At 42.3% G+C, this 14,989-nt stretch overlaps 1 protein-coding gene and 1 long non-coding RNA gene across 7 annotated transcripts in view; one reads left to right on the top strand and one right to left on the bottom strand.

Annotated features, from left to right (window-relative positions):
- LOC126378452 (cilia- and flagella-associated protein 410) overlaps nt 1-14,989 on the bottom strand; it is a 51,041-nt gene that overhangs the window by 32,577 nt on the left and 3,475 nt on the right. The window lies entirely within an intron of this gene.
- LOC126378582 (uncharacterized) overlaps nt 577-14,989 on the top strand; it is a 33,857-nt gene continuing 19,444 nt past the window's right edge. Inside the window, exon 1 of the long non-coding RNA XR_007568106.1 lies at nt 577-752. This is a non-coding gene — a long non-coding RNA (uncharacterized LOC126378582). The remainder of the gene's footprint in view (nt 753-14,989) is intronic.

Raw genomic sequence — 14,989 nt, 5'->3', positions numbered from 1 at the left:
TTCTTCTTTGCGATACTATATTTTTGTTGACCAACAGTTGGCCACGCTTACGGCATTGTCAGTGGCTTCGTGAAGGTCTTTAGTGCAGGTGTTAGGGCACTTTGGACAGGAGAAAAGGTGAGCCATAGTTTGTACTTACTCCACACTCGCACTCATCGCAACTATCATCCAGGTATCCCCTGCAGAGGCCAACCAGTGTCCGGAGCCTATTTGAGGACTTCCATGTCGGCCACGCTAGATTGCTTCCAGGCGGGAAGGTTTTCGATGGAGCTTTAGGAGTGGAGGAACACTTCTGCCACCAAAGACCTAAGCGGGCTTGGCTAGGTTCGGAATCTCACGGACATAATCTAGTACATCATGCGAGGTGAGTGTACCGTCGACTAGTGTGTAGTGACAGATACTATAAATACTACTATCTATTCTAGTAGTACCTAGTTCTAGTTGTAACGAGTTTAATGCACTCTACATTATAAATAACTACTATTCAGCGCATGTCTACTGTCTTCCGACAGTGATAGTATTTCCTAGTCTTTAAGAAATACAGATAACATAATGTAACCTCTTAGTACGGTCACGAGCATTGATATGTATACACTTTGGTACCATGTCACATTAACTTTTTTGACAAACTGAACTGTAAGTCTCACTAAATGTCAAATATGTTAGTGCGACAGAGTCCTAAAGTGGGTACATTATATTGCTCATGACTGTACCCACACCTCACCGAGCTTTCTGTTAGACCAACGTGATAGGTGAGCCGTATCGCCGTCTATAATGGTTGAGACAACTGTGTTAGTCTTCTTCTATCGTGTGGGTTGTGAGGTAAATTACCAATTTCATCAATCCTGGTGTCAGGGTTACTATTGAACCGTCAAAGGCCCCTGACATGACTCATATAACGACTACTTACTAACATCAGTAAGTAACCGGGACCAACGGCTTAACGTGCCTTCCGACGCACGGATCGTCTTACTTTCGGACAACCAGATGATCAGCCTGTAATGTCCTAACCAAACTAGGAACCACAAAGTCATTTTCGTGATGGGGACACACCGGGATTTGAACCCGGGACCTCCGGATCGTGAGCCTAACGCCACTGGACCACGGAGGCCGTTAGTGTGTTAGTGAAAACTGCACTTAAGCACAACATAACATACGCTTACGACTATATCCCAATTGGGGTAGTCAGAGGACTAAATTAAACACCCTCACCTCGCCGAGCTTTCTGTTAGACCAATCAACATCTATACGAGTTTGTGATCCCTAGTTTGGTTAGGACATTACAGGCTGATCACCTGATTGTCCGAAAGTAAGATGATCCGTGCTTCGGAAGGCACGTTAAGCCGTTGGTCCCGGTTACTACTTACTGATGTAAGTAAGTAGTCGTTACATGAGTCATGTCAGGGGCCTTTGGCGGCTCAATAGTAACCCTGACACCAGGGTTGATGAGGTTGGTACGTCACCTCACAACCCACACGATAAGAAGAAGAAGAATCTATACGAGTTACAGTAATATTTATCAGGTGGGGGGCTGTAACAGTGCTTTGTCTTTCCCACTGTCGGGAGAAGCAATGGCACTGTACAAAACTGTAATGATGGGCTTGAAGAGAAGGGGATGAACACTTTGTTTTAAGCCTAAACATGATTGTATTAGTTTAAGTTGTTTTTAGTTTGTAGAATCGAAGAAGTCACTACGGAGTGACATTATCTTTTTATAAGATAAAACTCCTTAAATAAAGAAAAAAAAAACATCTATATTATTCTATTGTAAATCGATCGATTCACGGTATAATCGTGATAGAGTAATTAACTGCCGGCGATACTAGTTCACAGTAGCCGCTACATCTGATATCTACATATAACCGTGACCAGATCGATCACGATAACAAAAACATCATTCAATCGTAAATCACTTTGGAAACGCGGCCCACTATGTTTTATGTAATGTATTTTAGATTTTCCGCAAATGGTATTAGTAACTTGGCCGGACAAATGGGGAGCGCTGAGGGCTCTCATCCGGTACCCTGAGGGTGCCCAGTTGGGCGCGAACCTCGGCTCAGGACGTCGTCTGTGACGATTATACAAATAAGTTTTAATAATAAAGAGAAGTAATATAGGTAGCATTCTCCATGCACCGACAAGAGCGTGGCTCTTAAATTAGTGATGATGATGAATATAGGTAGCAACATAATTCTATACGTATCTGATCCAAATAGCAGGCAACAAATACATACATACATACATACATAATCTCACGCCTATTTCCCACCGGGGTAAGCAGAGACTATAGAATTCCCTATAGAATTCGTTGGGCTCACGATCCGGAGGTCATGGCCTCGAATCCCGGTGGGAACATATCACAAAACTCACTTTGTGATCCCTAGTTTGGTTAGGACATTACAGGATGATCACCTGATTGTCCGAAAGTAAGACGATCCGTGCTTCGGAAGGCACGTTAAGCCTTTGGTCCCGGTTACTACTTACTGATGTAAGTAGTCGTTACATGAGCCATGTCAGGGGCCTTTGGCGGCTTAATAGTAACCCTGACAGAAGGGTTGACGAGGTTGGTAATCCACCTCACAACCCACACGATAGAAGAAGATTATTTTGTGTAGAATTGTAATCAATATTAAGTATTATAAAACATTCACATAAATACATAAACTCACGCCTATTTCCCACCGGGGTAAGCAATCTATCTATCTATCAACGCTAATCTCTTGTCGTGGTAATATAAGTTAATAAATGCATCGATCGACTGTTGTATAAGTGTTGTACGTGCGTTGAATGTGACACTGCGCATAATATGATCACAACCGGCGCACGCGCCGCGCGGCAACTTTGACTGCATGGATCATTGTTGACGTTTTTTGTTGCTTGTTATGTTACAGCATTATATGGTATGTGTGTGCCATTTACGGGTTACGGGCATTTACTCAACCATGGAAGTCGTAAATACTTACTGCACACAGAAAATACATAAATCAAAAACAAAAAAGAAATAGAAAGAGTACAATAGGCGGCTTTATTGCTTAGTAGCAATCTCTTCCAGGCGACCTTTGAGTATAGGTAAAAAAACAAACTTTCACTTACACAATAATAATTATGTAAACGTTACTTATAACATTAATAAATGTAATATTATTGTTGACTCATTAAATCATCGGCCATCGAAAGTAAAAGTTTACGCAAATATACAAATGGACAGGTGTAGTCGTGTAGGTACAGCACCACAGCCACGAAGGAATATAGACGCGGTGAAACAGTCACACAGCTTCATAATAAATATAACATAACCAAACTTCGGACACTTCATACAAACAACCTCGTTTTACACAGACACTACACATTGACATTATCAACACGCGCATCTGTGTGTGTAACGTCTGAGGGCTGCCATTTACAATGGCCCCGATTCCTGCCGACACCTCCTAATTGTACTTTAAGTTATACCTGTCATTTTCTTATCCACCGAAAAGGAAAGGGACGGATGATTGACAGCTCTTAATTTTACGAAGAATTACCGTCGATTCGATTACCCGTCCCTTTCCTTTTCGGCGGATAAGAAAATGTCAGATATAACTTAAAATAAAGTTAGATGGGCTTTACACTTGAGTTACGAAAACACTGAACTAATTAATTGCATTCTCATTATTTTTAGGTACATTAAGCACCTAGCCAGGGTTAAATTTTATTGCAAATTATTATCATGTTTTGATAGACAGCCTCCATGGCCTAGTGGTTAGAGTTAGGCTCACGATCTGGAGGTCCGGGTTCGATTCTCGATGGGGACATTGTCGAAATCACTTTGAGAGACTGTCCTATGTTTGGTAAGGACTTTACAGGCTTAAATGACCTGATTGTCTGAAAAAGTAAGTTGATTCCTTGCTTCGGAGGGCACGTTAGGCCGTGGGTCCCAGCTATTAGCCGTAAAAATACCTCCATCAACCCGCAATGGAGCAGCGTGGTGGAGTATGCTCCATACCCCCTCCGGTTGATTGAGGGGAGGCCTGTGCCCAGCAGTGGGACGTATAAGTATAGGCTATTTATGTTAATGGTATGATAGACAATCATCAAATAAAAATAAACAAAGAGCCCTAACGCGCAATTTGTATGAGAGCCACTGTCGTCCACATTAAACATTTGTTTGCGTTGCGCACTTACTTTTATATGCGCAAATGTCAAATAGCAATATTGCTTTTTAGATGAATTCAATTTATTGATTTCAGATTACTATCCATAATTATAAATACATTAGAATAGATTCCATTATTAAAATTAAAATTAAATTATATAAAATTAAGATATTAATGTCCTAATAAATAAAATAAAATTAATATTATTAATAAAAATAAAATAAAATACATTGGTACCCATTTGGGTGCACACAAACTTGAATTGCTTCGATGTGGCCATTTTAACCCCCCCGATCATACATACATAACGTAAGTTCAAGGTCGCGTCTAACCTGCGTTACTGCCCGCATATACTGCGAAAAAACAGCGGAAGTGATAGAAATGGAAAGCGATCGCCGAATGCGCCCACGCATATAGGTATGTTGTTCATGTATGTATGTGTGAAGTGTGTGTGTGTGTGTTGTGTTGAGGTCCTCTCGTAACTGTGTTACACAACTGATATGGTAATGTGATTGCTGAAGGATGCTGTTATAATTATGATCTAACAGCATAAAGAATAACATAAGATCACGACTATATCCCTACTTAAAGGTTGCCTGGAAGAGATTGCTACTTAGCAATAAGGCCGCCTATTGTACTAATTCTATTTCTCTTTTGTTTTGTATTTTGTTTTTTCCTGTTTGTGCAATAAAGTATTTGTTATGTTATGTTATGTTATATCCCAATTGGGGTAGTCAGGAGATACGGTCACGAGTACTAATATATATATTTGAAACCATGTCACATTAACTTTTTTGACAAATTAAACCGTAAGTCTTATTAAATGTCAAATATGATAGTGCGACAGGGTTCTAAAGTGGGTACATGATATTGCTCATGACTGTACATCCATCGCAAGATGAACTAAGTACCCACACCTTTTCGAGCTTTCTGTTTAACTAACGTGAAAGGTGTGCCGTATCGCCGTCTATAATGTTTGAGACAATTTGCTAGTGCAAGTCCGGGGTTCGAACCGGCGGCGCTTCCCATTTGAGAACCAAGCCGGTGTACCACAGGATCCTTTGGTTATCTGGGGGCACGGGAGTGCCTCCGCCAAGACGATCAAACCTAAGCGCAAGGGCGGTGTCTACCTAACTTTTCTCGAAATGTTTCATCGATTTTTTTGAAGCCTCGTAGCTCAGGTTTATATACGGTGTTTTATTTTTATTGTAAGCTCTAGACGTCGCGTCGCGTCGATTGTCCGAATAGGTTTTCCATTACCAGTCTACTTGTAAATAACTGATGAGTCACCGCTCAAGGCTTCAGGGAGTTATATATCCACTAAATACACATAGACTATTTGCCTTTAATAGGCCATTATCGACATTTTTGATTGATTGGTCTTGTTAGTTATGTGCTAGACTATGGAAGCTCGGTGGCGCAGCGGTAAACGCGCTCGGTCTGCGATTGTTGAAGTTAAGCAACTTTCGCAAAGACCGGTCATAGGATGGGTGACCACAAAAAAAAAGTTTTCATCTCGAGCTCCTCCGTGCTTCGGAAGGCACGTTAAGCCGTAGGTCCCAGCTGCATCAGCAGTCGTTAATAACCATCAATTCGCACTGGGCCTGCGTGATGGTTTAAGGCCCGATTTCCCTATCCATCCATAGGGAAGGCCCGTGCCCCAGCAGTGGGGACGTTAATGGGCTGATGATGATGAGACTATGGAAGGATCTCTACTAGATATTTATTTATTTATTATTTATTTATTTATTTTCGGAAAACCAACAGCTACTTTAAACAATATACATATAAAAATACATACGATGCATGGGAGCCAATTATAGGTTTCCACAAATAGACATAGTACAAATCAGTCTGATAGCATTAATTATACAATACTAAATACAAGTAAGGTGAACAAGCATAAGCACTAAACTTATTGAAAACTTATAGAAAAAACATAAAATAATAATAATAATTACACAACACTACACTACACACACACACTAGAAATAAGGTAAACAAGCTTAAGCACTAAACTTATTAAAAACAAATGATACAAAAAAAAAGAAAAATAATAATAATAATATGTAAAAAATAATAACTAACAATTCATTATACCGTGCCAGAATAAAACATGCTGAATTAAAATAAACTATTTAAAAATAAGACGAAAGAAAATATCACTTCATTAATTTCGCACTTATTTAACGATGAGGCGATATGTCCACTGGTCACTCGTTAACCTACTGGCTTCGTGTCGTGTTTAGTCTGTACAACCCGGAAGCACCATAGCCATGAAGTTACATCCCATAGTTACAGCATAGAATAAGGAATAATACTCCGTATAGAACGGCAACTCTCCGCTCCCCACCAGCGGCTGAGCTAGGTTTACCTCACCCCCTCGGTCTTATTTCAGTCTTCAATCGTATGGCGTCAGACGTCACACACACAGATGCGCGTGTACGATAATGTCTTCGTGTCTTCGTTAATGTAACGTGTTTCGGAAGGCACGTTAATCCGTTGGTCCCGGTTACTACTTACTGATGTGAGTAAGTAGTCGTTACATGAGCCATGTCAGGGGCCTTTGGCGGCTCAATAGTAACCCTGACACCAGGGTTGATGAGGTTGGTACTCCGCCTTTACAACCCACACGATTATCTGGCAGTGTGTAGTGTCTGTGTAAAACGAGGTTGTTTGTATGAAGTGTCCGGGGTGTGGTTCCAGCACAGTTCAGGTGTATTGGTGTTACCTCGATCGATCTCTGATGTGTTGCTGGCCTTTGAACTCGCCAACACGCGATGCACGAGTAGTGTATTGTCTACCAATAATGCATAGGAATAGAATACAACTCACCCCCTCTGGGTCATACTTTAGTCACACCCCGCACGTGTGTATGAATCACAAATAAACTTCGTTTTCCACATCTTCTTATCGTGTGGGTTGTGAGGTGGAATACCCACCTCATCAACCCTGATATCAGGGATACTATTGAGTCGCCAAAGGCCCCTGACATGGCTCATGTAACGACTACTTACTCACATCAGTAAGTAGTAACCGGGACCAACGGCTTAACGTGCCTTCCGAAACACGTTACATTAACGAAGACATTACATTACTTTCGGACAATCAGTCCTAATGAACTAGGGATCACAAAGTGATTTTTTGTGATATGTCCCCACCGGGATTTGAACCCGGGACCTCCGGATCGTGAGCCCAACGCTCTTCCACTGGACCACGGAGGACTTCGTATTGGCTATTTAGATTATTCAATGAAGAAAGCAACCGTCCCGTTCCCGCCAAAAAGTCCTTTCCACAGACACAGATTTTATGCTTTGTTGGAATTGTTATGTGAAAACTTTATGTGATGATTATTTTGTTTTTGTGTGTAGCGTCCTTTTATGTTCAACAATTTCTATTCTATTCCATTCTTAAATCCAAGTATCTGAAATCTCTCGGAGTTCGTCGCGAGTTCGTCATGAGTTCGTGACTTGCGAGTTCTATTGTGTTCACGCGAGAAAGTGGTCTATACTCGTGACTTGCAGTGTGTACATCCTGTATACGGTATTATAATTTTGTGATGTGACGTAAAGGATTTATATAAGAAATATTATCTAAATATCGCCACCATATAGTGATAAGAATGTAACCGCCATTTTGAAAAATTGCAATCCAATGTGGTTTTCTTCAACAATGACAATACAAAAACTCTTTATAGCACTTAAATTACATTAAAAATACATTAGTATTATAATTAAATTGGTAGTACAACAAGTAGTGGAGGAGCTCGGTGGCGCAGCGGTAAACGCGCTCGGTCTGCGATTGTTGAAGTTAAGCAACTTTCGCAAAGGCCGGTTATAGGATGGGTGACCACAAAAAAAATGTTTTCTTCTCGAGCTCCTCCGTGCTTCGGAAGGCACGCTAAGCCGTTGGTCCCGGCTGCATTAGCAGTCGTTAATAACCACCAATCCGCACTGGGCCCGCGTGGTGGTTTAAGGCCCGATCTCCCTATCCATCCATAGGGAAGGCCCGTGCCCCAGCAGTGGGGACGTTAATGGGCTGGTGATGATGGTAGTACAACAGGCGGCCTTATTGCTAAGGTGAGGTGCTTAAAGCTCGGTGAGGCGTTGGGCTTAGTTCATCTCTCTCGATGTATCTCTGGCTACCCCAAACGGGATATAGTCGTGAGCTTATGTTATGTTGTGAATCATAATGTTATGGTCAGGGATATCAGACCTGTCTGCAGTGCAGACACGATTCATAGACAGGGGTGGCGTCAGTCGTAATTGGTTCATGGAACCAGGTCACGATGGCGGCTTGCGGGAGCCTCCGCAGACTGCACCCTTTGCAATATTTACATATACAGGGTGCTAGTGACACCGTAACGAATACTGAGGGGGAGGATTCAGACCATGATTCTGAGTTGATATCAACTGGAATTTCCTGTCGGAAAATTCATGAAATTTTTTTTGTTCTTTTTTTATTTTCAGTTCCATATTTTTACAACGGAAAATTCCACTTGATATTAACTCCTCCCCCTCAGTATTGAGGGACGATTCAGGCCATGATTCAAAAAGTATAGAACTAAAAAAAAAAGCCTTAAGAAAGTTTTATTAATTGTTGTGTGTTTGTACTGTTGATGTGCCTAATAAATAAATAAATAAATAACAAAAAACACTTTTTTTACCTTTGACGGGTTTGCTCTTGGCTCCAGACTTGCCCCTTGGCATTGACGAGGCCTAAGATGGAGCGAGCTCGCCCAGAAGGTGCCTGTTCACTCTGGCCTTGAAAGCACCCGGGTTATATGCATTCGGAAATACAGAAGGCGGCAGAGAATTCTACTCCCAGACAATAAAATTTTCATGAATATTCCGACAGGAAATTCCAGTTGATATCAACTCAGAATCATGGTCTGAATCCTCCCCTAAAGTTTTCGTTACGGTGTCACTAACACCCTGTATGTAAGAAACTAGACCTAAAGTGTATCACTCTAGCGACACGGTTCCACATGGCCGGCCAATGTGAAACATTGGTAACCCAATACTTGTGCACAATGGATCAATTAATACGCGTCCTTGTAAACCTACTCCATAATAATGGAAGGCACTTAAACACAATAGACATGATAAATTTTACTTCCTAAAACAATTTCCCGTCCCATATCCAAGTTCTTTTATAGCTGATACCTGGTAGTGGTTACCTGGAAGAAATTGCTTAAGAGGAATAAGGCCTCCCACTTGTACTGTTGCTAAATGTTTACAATACAATACAAATACACTTTATTGCACCAAAATAAAAAGAAATAATTACGAAAATATGAAATGTTTGAAATGTTCTTAATGTTTGTATGTTTTGTTGGCGTGCAATAAAATATAATTTGATTTAACATAACGTACTTACTGATGTGAGTGAGTAGTCGTTACTCAATAATAACCGTGACACCAGGGTTGATGAGGTTGGTATTCCACCTCACAACCCACACGATAGAAGAAGACCGTGTTAAGGCTACAAAGGTCTCAAGTGACTTATAAATGAGAAAAATAAATATCTCCTACACTTAAGGGTTGCCTGGATCACTTAAGTACATCAAGGGCTAGCAATGGCGGCTTGTCATAGGATTGAACATACCTTCCGTCGGACTCGGGTGGGACGGAGAAGGTTGGCGCATGATCAGCGTATCCCGTAGATGGGGATGCTGGTGACGGATGAGGGGGGCGTCCGTCACCTGGCACAAAGTCCCCGTGTTGGTAGGCGTGCGAGTGTTCCGCGCGCCACTGACGATTACGAGCACTGAAGTGCTCACCGAGCCGGGTCCGTATGGACACCGCCTGGGAGTTGCGGAAGTATGCGGGCGCGTCCCCGTGGCTCCCACTCAGGCGGCAAGACGAACACCGTTGGGTTTTAGTGGGTAGGCGGGATACTTGAGATCCTGGAGTCCCACATAACCCCTCGTCATCCCCATGACGGCGGGTATGCGTAAATGCATTTCCCAACGTTAAAAAAAAAGTATTGAGCATACCTGGTCTTCTTATACGATAGATGATATCATAAGGAGTATGATTTGCTTTACAAAACTATTCATCTACCTCGGATCATGAGATTCCCCGGCGCGGTCAACTGGTCAATGACCACGGTATGACCTCAGTGGCAAATTGAATAAGATTAGGCCCGTTACTGCGAAATGACTCAAGGTTGTTGTTGATTTTCTATCCTGTGGGTTGTGAGGTGGAGTACCACCCTCATCAACCCTCGTGTCAGGGTTATTATTGAGCCGCCAAAGGCCCCGGACGTGACTCATGTAACGACTACGTACTTACATCAGTAATTTGTAACCGGGAACAACTTAACCTGCCTTCCGAAGCACGGATCATCTTACTTCTGGACAATCAGGTGATCAGCCTGCAATGTCCTAACCAAACTAGGGATCACAAAGTGATTTTTGTAATTTGTCCTCGCCGGGAATCGAACCCGGGACCTCCGGATCATGAGCAGAGCGTTCAACCACTGGACCACGGAGGCCGTTCGTAACATTCGATTGTAACAATTGTCAGGTGCGATCAATACTCGTCAATTGAGGTTACATCACGACCTGGTGCATTGCGGGGCGCGCTGACACACTTCTGGTCGGAACACAATGATGTCGGAACAAGAAGTGTGTCAGACGACATCACCATTGTTGTAGACGGCCTCTGTGGTCCAGTGGTTGGGCGATGTGCTTACGATCCGAAGGCCTCGGGTTCGATTCCCGGTGGGGACATATCACAAAAACGGTACGACTCTTCTTCTATCGTGTGGGTTGTGAGGTGGATTACCAACCTCATCAACCCTGGTGTCAGGGTTATTATTGAGCCGCCACAGGCCCCTGACATGGCTCATATAACGACTACGTACTTACATCAGTAAGTAGCAACCGGGACCAACGACTTACGTGCCTTCCGAGGCACGGAACGGTACGACTAATTTGGTAACTTATTATTGATGATCACTCTTAATTCTTGTCATTCTATTACTCATCTTATCCACTTGACCGGTCAAATGGGGCGTTAAGGTCAGACAATCGCTAATTACTTAGTTACTTTTAGGCAATGTCGGACGTCATCTTATTAGTTATTTTCTTATCAGTTACGTTTCACAAGTGATAAGCCACGTATTCCGCCGTAATCTAATCTACGTAACGTAAATACGTTCATAGTAACGTGTGTTCATACGTACATAAGCTCACGACTGCATCCCAATTGGGGTAGTCAGAGGGACATCCATTGCAAGATGAACTAAGTACCTACACCTCACCGAGCTTTCTGTTAGACCAACGTTATAATAGGAGCCGTATCGCCGTCTATAATGGTCGAGACAACTGTGTTAGTGAAAACTGCACTTAAGATAAATTAATAACTCATTGGTGCAAGTCCGGTACAGGGGGAGGAACCGGCGCTCCCCGATTGAGAAGCAAGCCTTAGTAAATAGTCATCATCATCATCATCAGCCGTACGACGCCCACTGCTGAGCATAAGCCTCCCCCAGGGATCTCCACGACGATCGGTCCTGCGCTGCCCGCATCCAGCGGCTTCCCGCGACCTTCACCTTGTAGCGGGTCTACCCACTGAGCGTCGTCCGACACGTGGTCGCCATTCGAGAACCCTTCCGCCCCAGCGGCCATCGGTTCTCCTCGATATGTGTCCTGCCCACTGCCACTTCAGCTTGGCAATTCTCCGAGGTATGTCGGTGACTTTAGTTCTCCTGCGGATCTCCTCAAAAAATACAAATTTAAAGAAAAACTCCAGAGTAGTCTACGGTAGTACTTTTATTCTTCACTCAGTATAACAGAACAACAACTTCACGGTACAAAGTATGATTATAAAATCAAGCGAGTAACCGACTGTCGTCCGTTTAAATGCACTTAAACCCCACCACTCACCCCCGTACCCTGCATTCATAATGGCGGGGTTGAACGGTGTTGCCAGAAATTAAACTAACAGTATCACATTTTATACGATTTAATTAAAAATCATGACACAAACAAATAGTAAATACAAACTAAAAACCAACTGCTTATAGATATAAATACCTGCGTGCGTTTGTCCTTCACGCTATACTTGTTTACGGGCTAAATAAGGAGTGGTGTGGGCGCGCCCGGAATGGTGGCGAGCGGTCGTCGGCGAATTGCCTTACGCGAGGTTTGCGACACAGTTACTTATTTGAATTTGGAATATTTCAGTTGTCTATGGCAGAAATTGCTGTTTAGAAATAAGGGCGCCTTTTGTGTCCTTTCTATCCGTTTGTAACTGTCCTACAATAAAAAGTTCTCAAAAAAAGATTGTGAGGTGGAGTACCAACCTCATCAACCCTGGGTCAGGGTTACTGTTGAGCCGCCAAAGGCCCCTGACATGGCTCATGTAACGACTACTTATTTACATCAGTAAGAAGTAACCGGGACCAACGGCAGAATAAAGAGTTCATCACTAATTCCCATTGACATTCAGAATTTGCCTTTCAACTGTTTTAAGACAGTAGTTAAACAAAAACTTTACAAAAAAGGTTATTATAAAGTTAGTGATTATTTAGAAGATATGAATGCATGGGATTAACTGTCTGAGAACTGATATTAGGCAGCTAAATTACTCAATTGTATACCAATATTTTATGTTTATTTTTTTAAAGAACGTCTAGGGCCCTGTGCCGAGGTTTTTCTTGCAGCTTCTTTTCCCCGGCTATACAGGTTGTGAGAAGCTGCAGTAGTTTTAGGCGGATAAGACGTTCGTTATGTAAAATTGACGATTCAAAGTGTAACTATGTTACCTACTGAATAAAGATATTTTTGATTTTTTTAAGAGCCACGCCCTTGTCGGTGTAGCATTCTCCATGCTTCTTTTTTAGGGAAAAGTAGGGTTTATATACCGCTTTCGTAATCCTATCATCCTTCATCATCACCGTGGTCCAAACCAACTTAACATTCCCTTCTCAATCTTAGTTACTATATCGTCTTTTACACAACATCTCTCTCTAAAAACTTTACAAGTGTTTCAATTCTTATGAAGGGAAGTGTTTTTTTTTATCTGTTTCCTATTCCGTGTATGGCAGTAAAGCGACGAAGATGCGCCCACGCCGCTACGTCACCAGTCAACCTACTGGTCCCTTGCGACGTGGGCAGACACCTCCAACTCACGATGTACAATTATGAATATGATTCGATGAGTAATACAATATTATGTTCTTGTTATTACACAAACGACACAGCATCACGCGTGAATCCCCGAAGGGGTAGGCAGAGGTGTATTGTTTTTTTTTTAGTATTGATGTTAGGTAACATTGTTTGTTTTAGTTAAGGAGTAAATAAAGCTCATTTGATATTGTTTAATAATTAAAGAAAAACTAAAATTCGTTTTGTTTCTATGCTGTTCTGGTACCAAATAAAAAACAGAACACGTACGATGCCATGCAAATCTATGACATAAAATTTTATGCAGCAAAATGGGGAACCCAAATCATGAGGAAACTCACATTCCCGAGAAATGCATTCTCGGAGGTATGTGACCTAACCTGGGGGGTTAAAATGGCCACATCGAAGCAATTCATCTAAGAAAGCAATATTGCAATTTGACATTTGCGCATATAAAAGTAAGTGCGCAATGCAAACAAATGTCAAATAGCAATATTGCTTTCTTAGATGAATTGCTTCGATGTGGCCATTTTAACCCCCCTGTATTGGGCTGGAATCCCTTCGCGGGTTGGAAGGTCAGACAGGCAGTCGCTTCTGTAAAAAACCTAGACCTGGATGCTGTGAAAAACGGGCCAATGCTAGGGAGATGATGATTCAGAACATAAAATAACAGCGGATGGAAAGTAAAAGTGCGTCCATCCAATTACAACAAGCCTCATAATTACGGTGATATAAGACAATTCATTTCACCTGTGCCGTATCTCAGTAGTCGTTACTCGCTTTTATATTCGCCAGTTTAATATGCACTGAAACTTTCTAGATTTTTATGTCTCGTGTAGATTGTAGGCTCCTCTGTAAACACGATAAACTGACAACTATTTCCCAATTGGGGTATTTATTTATTAGGTTTGCCAACAGACAACTTTTTTAATACAAATATTTTTATAACAATTTTTTTTTTAAAGAACGTCTAGGGCCCTGTGCCGAGGTTTTTCTTGCAGCTTCTTTTCCCCGGCTATACAGGTTGTGAGAAGCTGCAGTAGTTTTAGGCGGATGAGACGTTCGTTATGTAAAAATTGTCGATTCAAAGTGTAACTATGTTACCTACTGCTTTCTTAGGTGAATCTCCGCTCTTCTCCGCCCATCTCCGCGTCAGTGGAAACCCGGTCTAAATGGCGTGCGCTTATGCCACCACACCTCACCGAGCTTTCTGTTATACCACCGTGATAGGTTGCCGTTTCGCCGTCTACAATTATCGTATATTCCGTCCTTCGGGCACCGATACTTTTCAGTGTGTAGCGGTCTATATAGATACCGACCCCGCCGGCGTGGTCGACGATTTCCCTCATTCAGCGCTTATCGCTATCCACCCACTAGGGTCGATTAATTCTTTCAAATATTTTTCCTCTCAGACGACGCCCTGAGCCGAGGTTCGCGCCCAACTGGGCACCCTCAGGTCTGTTGTCTTAAACGTTGTACCGGGTGAGAGCCTTCAGCGCTCCCCATTTGTCCGGCCAAGTAGTTAATGCCATCTGCGGCAAATCTAAAATAAGTCACGTCAAAAAAAAAAGGTCTATATGTATCTATGCAATGTAACGAGGAAGGCACAGTTCGATTTATTGATCAAATAAAGTAATACAATTTGGTTTCCATACAGCCGGCCGTAGCCCGAACGGTCCCTATTCATGCACTCTCCATTAATTTTACCGCCAGACAC

Source organism: Pectinophora gossypiella, chromosome 26 (genome assembly GCF_024362695.1).
Source record: "Pectinophora gossypiella chromosome 26, ilPecGoss1.1, whole genome shotgun sequence".
NCBI lineage: Eukaryota > Metazoa > Arthropoda > Insecta > Lepidoptera > Gelechiidae > Pectinophora > Pectinophora gossypiella.
This window is presented reverse-complemented; position numbering and strand designations above follow the sequence as displayed.